Source organism: Salvelinus sp. IW2-2015, unplaced genomic scaffold (assembly GCF_002910315.2).
Source record: "Salvelinus sp. IW2-2015 unplaced genomic scaffold, ASM291031v2 Un_scaffold5038, whole genome shotgun sequence".
In the NCBI taxonomy this organism is placed as follows: domain Eukaryota; kingdom Metazoa; phylum Chordata; class Actinopteri; order Salmoniformes; family Salmonidae; genus Salvelinus; species Salvelinus sp. IW2-2015.
Window position 1 is genome coordinate 5,119 of NW_019946306.1, and position 6,521 is coordinate 11,639.

Consider the following 6,521-nt stretch of genomic DNA (forward strand, 5'->3'; position numbering starts at 1 on the left):
CTAGACTGACTAGGACTGCACTAGACTAGACTGACTAGACTTGAGCTGGACTAGAAGTAGACTAGACTAGACTGACTAGACTGACTAGACTAGGACAGACTATGACTGACTAGACAGAACTGTCCTAGACTGCTAGACTGACTCAGACTAGACTGGACTAAGATAGTGACTGACTAGACTGATAGACGACTAGACTGACTGACTGACTAGAGATTGACTAGACTGACTAGACTGACTAGACTAGACTGACTGACTAGACTAGACTAGACTAGACTAGACTGACTAGGACTGACTGACTAAGACTAGACTATAGACTGATAGACTAGACTAGACTAGGACTAAGACTAGACTGACTAGACTAGACTATGACTAGACTGACTAGACTAGACTGACTAGACTGACTGACTAGACTAGACTAGACTGACTAGATGACTAGACAGACTGACTAGACTGACTAGACTGACTAGACTAGACTAGACTGACTAGACTGACTAGAACTGACTGACTAGACTAGACTAGACTAGACTGACTAGACTAGACTGACTAGACTGACTAGACTGAGACTGACTAGTAGACTAGACTGACTAAGACTAGACTGACTAGACTGACTAGCACTAGACCAGAGACTGACTAGACTAGACACTAGAACTAGACTGACTAGACTCCCACTACTGCACATTGACCCAGCCTCATTAGTATTTATTTGTGTTACTATTTCTTTCTTTTTTCCACTTTTTTCTTTCTTTTTAACTGCATTGTTGGGAAAGGCGCTCGTCAGTCAGCATTCATGGTAAAGTGCTTCACCTGTTGTATTTGGCGCATGTGAGAAATACAATCTGATTTTATTTGAAGCCATTGCAGAGAAACACGTCATTGGTCTAACGGTCGTCCGTGCTGAACAGCGCATGTTCGGATGTCGAACACGGTGGCTAGGAAAAACTCCCTAGAAAGGCAGGAAACTAGGAATAAACCTAGAGTGGAACCAGGCTCTGAGGGATGGCCGTCCTCTTCTGGCTGTGTTGTCTAGAAAGGAACACATCCGGTAAACAGGTCAGGGTTCCGAGCCTCAGGCAGACCATTAGAAACCGGATCAGCAGCCACTACAAGTAGCACGTCTGGTGAACAGGCGAGTTCATATCCTCAGTCAGACCAGTAGAAACTGGATCAGCAGCACTACAAGGTATCACGTCTGTGAACAGGTCAGAGTTCATATCCTCAGTCAGACCAGTAGAAACTGGATCAGCAGCACTACAAGGTATACATCTGGTGAACAGGTCAGAGTTCATAACCTCAGTCAGACCAGTAGAAACTGGATCAGCAGCACTACAAGGTATCACATCTGGTGAACAGGTCAGAGTTCATATACCTCAGTCAGACCAGTAGAAAACTGGATCAGCAGCACTACAAGTATCACATCTGCTCTGGTGAACAGGTCAGAGTTCATATCCTCAGTCAGACCAGTAGAAACTGGATCAGCAGCACTACAAGGTATCACGTCTGGTGGATCATGTATCAGTACTGATAGGATGGAAAGAAAGGGAGCGCTGCTCTCAGATCAGTTTTCTACATTCAAATCTTTCCTCAACATGATAATTATTGCACAATACTGATGACGGATCAGCACCTAGAGAAATATTTTCACGTTTGGCTGCAAATATTGAGGTGGCTTATTCTAATGCTTACCCAATTAAAATGCACTAAATCACAGATATGGCACATCATTGTGATCATTTTAGGCTACACATCATGAAATATATTGAAACAAATTACAGACAGTAGTCTACAAGTAGCAAAATAGAGCTCAATTGAACATAACACGTATTTCAATTTGATTGAAAGAGGCCTAAAGCCTACTGTTTATATTTTAATGCTCATCTTGGTTTTCGTTTGAAGCATCATTTGATAATAATTTATATGTCCTTGTTTGAGTCAATTGCAAAGACATTGTCAATTTCGTTTTGTAGTCAACTTTGTTTTGAATTAATTGGCGGTCACAAAGAGACGGATAAACCATGTGATTCTATGTTTAGCAGACATAAAGTCACGCGTGAAGGGCAAAAAAGCATCTAACGACACACTCAGAAGTTCTGTCACTGCCGTCAAAGGGAGGAGACCAAGGAGCAGCGTGGGATGCATACATTCTTTTTTATTACAAAGAACGAACACTAAACAAACTAACAAAATAACAAACGAACCGTGAAGCTATACAAAAATGAGTGCTGACAGGCAACTACACATAGACAACTACCCACAAATACAGGTGGGAAAAGGCAACCTAAGTGTGGTTCTCAATCAGAGACAACGATAGACAGCTGCCTCTGATTGAGAACCACACCCGGCCAAACACACAGAAATACAAATCATAGAAAAGGAACATAGAATGGCCACCCAAATCACACCCTGACCAAACCAAAATAGAGACATAAAAAGTATACCCATTCCTGCTGCTATTTTGTCTTGTCTTTGTTCCTTTAAAATAAATAAAAAGTTGATCACAAAAAAAGGAAAAGTGTTTCAACTGAAAATCAGAGATGGGAAATCAAGTCACATGCTTCCACTGTGGCAAAGTGGGACATCAGACTTCTACATGCTGGTGTAAAGACATGGATTGTCCAGCCTGTGGTATAAAGGGACATCAGACTGCTACATGTTGGTGTAAGGACATGGATTGTCCAGCCTGTGGCAAGGTGGGACATCAGACTTCTACATGCTGGTGTAAGGACATGGATTGTCCAGCCTGTGGTAAGATAATGCACATTTGACAAAACCTCTAGAAACAAAAAAAGAACAGAAAATGCAAAACGGGAAACAAGAAACAGACATTCCAACGAAAGACAAATAGACATGTTCACACTGTTGAATAAGAGAACACTGAGGTGAGTGACTCATCAGACCAGGAAGTCACGCTGAAACACCTTCCACTTCAGCCAGCGCCCCTCGTGTTAAAGACTTACAGACGTGAATCTGTCGCTGTGAGAGGCATCACTGAAGTCACAGTTCAGGAAAACAGACAAACTGAAAAGCTGCCACTCTATGTTATGAAGGGAGACTATGCATCACTACTGGGATGTTCATAGTTGGAGAAAATCACACTGGACTGGCCATCAGAGCAGACAATGACACATACAGAGACACAGACCTCCCTGCCATCTTAAAGAAACAGATGGATTAAATGGCCAGCAGGGTTGTATGAACGACATTACAGGGAAGCTTGGCATTAAGCCAGACAGCAAACCAAAGGTTCTGAAAGCAGAATCTGTACCTTATGCCATCATACTAAAAGTCGAGGCTGACTTGGAGGCTTTAGTCAAGAACAAAGTACTGGAGCCGGTCAGCATGAGCAACACACATCTACCAGTCCTTAACACTAGAACCACCTGGTCTTTCAGCCTATCAGAACACCCATCTACCAGTCCTTAACACTAGAACCACCTAGTCTTTCAGCCTATCAGAATACCTATCTACCAGTCCTTAACACTAGAACCACCTGGTCTTTCAGAACACCCATCTACCAGTCCTTAACACTAGAACCTCCTGATCTTTCAGCCTATCAGAACACCCATCTACCAGCCCTTAACACTAGAACCACCTGGCCTTTCAGCCTATCAGAACACCCATCTACCAGTCCTTAACACTAGAAACTCCTGGTCTTTCAGCCTATCAGAATTGATGTTCTGTATATGGTAGAGATACTGTATATACTGTAATGACCTGGTTAGATCATAAAGGGATACTAGTTGGTGTCTGTATATGGTAGAGATACTGTATATATGTAATGACTGGCTAGATCATAAAGGGGATACTAGTTGGTGCTTATATTGGTAGAGATACTGTATATACTGTAATGACCTGGCTAGATCATAAAGGGGTATACTAGTTGGTGTCTGTATATGGTAGAGATACTGTAATATTGAATACCTGGCTAGATCATAAAGGGGATACTAGTTGGTGTCTGTATATGGTAGAGATACTGTATATACTGTAATGACCTGGCTAAGTCATAAAGGGGATACTAGTTGGTGTCTGTATATGGTAGAGAATCTGTATATACTGTAATGACCTGGCTAGATCATAAAGGGGATACTAGTTGGTGTCTGTATATGGTAAAGATACTGTATATACTGTAATGACCTGGTTAGATCATAAGGGGATACTAGTTGGTGTCTGTATATGGTAGAGATACTGTATATACTGTAATGACTGGCTAGATCATAAAGGGGATACTAGTTGGTGTCTGTATATGGTAGAGATACTGTATATACTGTAATGACCTGGTTAGATCATAAAGGGGATACTAGTTGGTGTCTGTATATGGTAGAGATACTGTATATACTGTAATGACCTGGCTAGATCATAAAGGGGATACTAGTTGGTGTCTGTATATGGTAGAGATACTGTATATACTGTAATGACCTGGCTAGATCCTCTCTCTCATCACACCGTGAGTGTTGCTTTACCACTCTCCATCAACCTGTGAGTGTTTGCTTTACACTCTCCATCACACCGTGAGTGTTGTTTTACCACTCTCCTCACACCGTGAGTGATGCTTTACACTCTCCATCACACTGTGAGTGTTGCTTTACCACTCTCCATCACACTGTGAGTGTTGCTTTACCTCTTCCATCACACCGTGAGTGATGCTTTACACTCTCCATTACACTGGAGTGTTGCTTTAGCCACCCTCCATCACACTGGGAGTGTTGCTTTACCACTCTCCATCACACTGTGAGTGATGCTTTACCACTCTCCACCTTTGTCTTCTTTGTGTGTTCACTGTTCATAGGAGGATAGTCTTCTTTGTGTGTTCACTGTTCCTAGCAGGCTAGATATTTTGTTTGTTCACTGTTGCTAGCAGGCTAGTCTTTTTGTGTGTTTTACTGTTCCTAGCAGGCTAGTCTTCTTTGTGTGTTCACCTGTTCCTAGCAGGCTAGTCTTCTTTGTGTGTTCCACTGTTGCTAGCAGGCGAGTCTTCTTTGTGTTGTTCACTGTTCATAGCAGGCTAGTCTTCTTTGTGTTCACGTGTTGCTAGCGGGCTAGTCTTTTTGTGTGTTCACTGTTCCTAGCAGGCTAGTCTTCTTTGTGTGTTCACTGTTTCTAGCAGGCTAGTCTTCTTTGTGTGTTCACTGTTCCTAGCAGGCTAGTCTTCTTTGTGTGTTCACTGTTCCTAGCAGGCTAGTCTTCTTGTTGTGTTCACTGTTCCTAGCAGGCTAGTCTTCTTTGTGTGTTCACTGTTCCTAGCAGGCTAGTCTTCTTTGTGTTCACTGTTGCTAGCAGGCTAGTCTTCTTTGTGTGTTCACTGTTCCTAGCAGGCTAGTCTTTGTGTGTTCACTGTTCCTAGCAGGCTAGTCTACTTTGTGTGTTCACTGTTCCTAGAAGGCTAGTCTTCTTTGTGTGTTCACTGTTCATAGCAGTCTGGTCTTCTTTGTGTGTTCACTGGTCATAGCAGGCTAGTCTTCTTTGTGTGTTCACTGGTCATAGCAGTCTAGTCTTCTTTTGTGTGTTCACTGGTCATAGCAGGCTAGTCTTCTTTGCAATCAACTTGTCTGACAGGGAAATTGATGTGTAGAAGTTGTCCATGGTCACAATTCTGCCTTTGCCCATGTCAGATTCCACATGACTCAAAACCACAGTCTCAGACAGTCACCCGCTGGCCTGGTTTCATCTTTCCCCAGACATGGAAACCATTCAGCAAGTCTGCGGCTAACCAGAACAGAAGTCACATGCACCATGATCAGTTTCTATCTGGTTTCTATTTGCCGTTCATCCGTTGACGACAGAATATCAGATTTTAATTTGATTGTGTTACTAGTTTTTGCTTAGTTGCCAGATCAATGCTGCTGCTGGAGTGGTCATGTGATAAACACGAAGGCTTTCGACCTTCGTCTCTCCCGAGCCCGCATGGTAGTTGTAGCGATGAGACAAGATAGTAATTACTAGCGATTGGATACACACGAAAATTTGGGAAGAAAAGGGGATAATTTAACCTCTAATTCCTCAAACCGGATCCGGGAGCACCCCCACAACTACTAGATAGCCTAGCATAGCGTCACAAGTAGATATAGCATCTAAATATCATTAAATCACAAGTCCAAGACACCAGATGAAAGATACAAGATCTTGTGAATAGCCACATTTCGATTTTTAAAATGTTTAGGGAAGACAAATATGTAAATCTATTAGCTAACACGTTAGCAAAAACACCACTTTTTTTTACTCCATCAGTTTTTTACTCCTCAGGTGCATCACAATTCGCTCAATAAAGTATAATACCACTAACCAAGAAAAACTTCATAGATGACAGTCTGATAACATATTTATTGTATAGATAGTTTTTTTTAGAAAAATGTGCATATTTCAGGTATAAATCACAGTTTCACATTGCAGCTCAATCTGAAATAGTGCAAAGTGCCAGAATAATTAAAGAGACCAACGTCAAATACAATTACTCATCTTAAAACATTTCTGAAAAAAACACAGCGTACAGCAAATGAAAAGCCCAACATCTTGTGAATCCAGCCAAT

The 6,521-nt window shown here is 41.9% G+C and overlaps 1 protein-coding gene across 3 annotated transcripts in view; it reads left to right on the forward strand.

Moving 5' to 3' along the window:
• The first annotated feature begins 1,427 nt into the window (after nucleotides 1-1,427).
• LOC112077909 (NLR family CARD domain-containing protein 3-like) overlaps nucleotides 1,428-6,521 on the forward strand; it is a 25,766-nt gene continuing 20,672 nt past the window's right edge. For all 3 annotated transcript variants that reach the window (XM_070441871.1, XM_024144313.2, XM_070441872.1), the window contains exon 1: nucleotides 1,428-1,488. The gene's annotated coding sequence lies outside the window, so the exon portion shown is untranslated. The remainder of the gene's footprint in view (nucleotides 1,489-6,521) is intronic.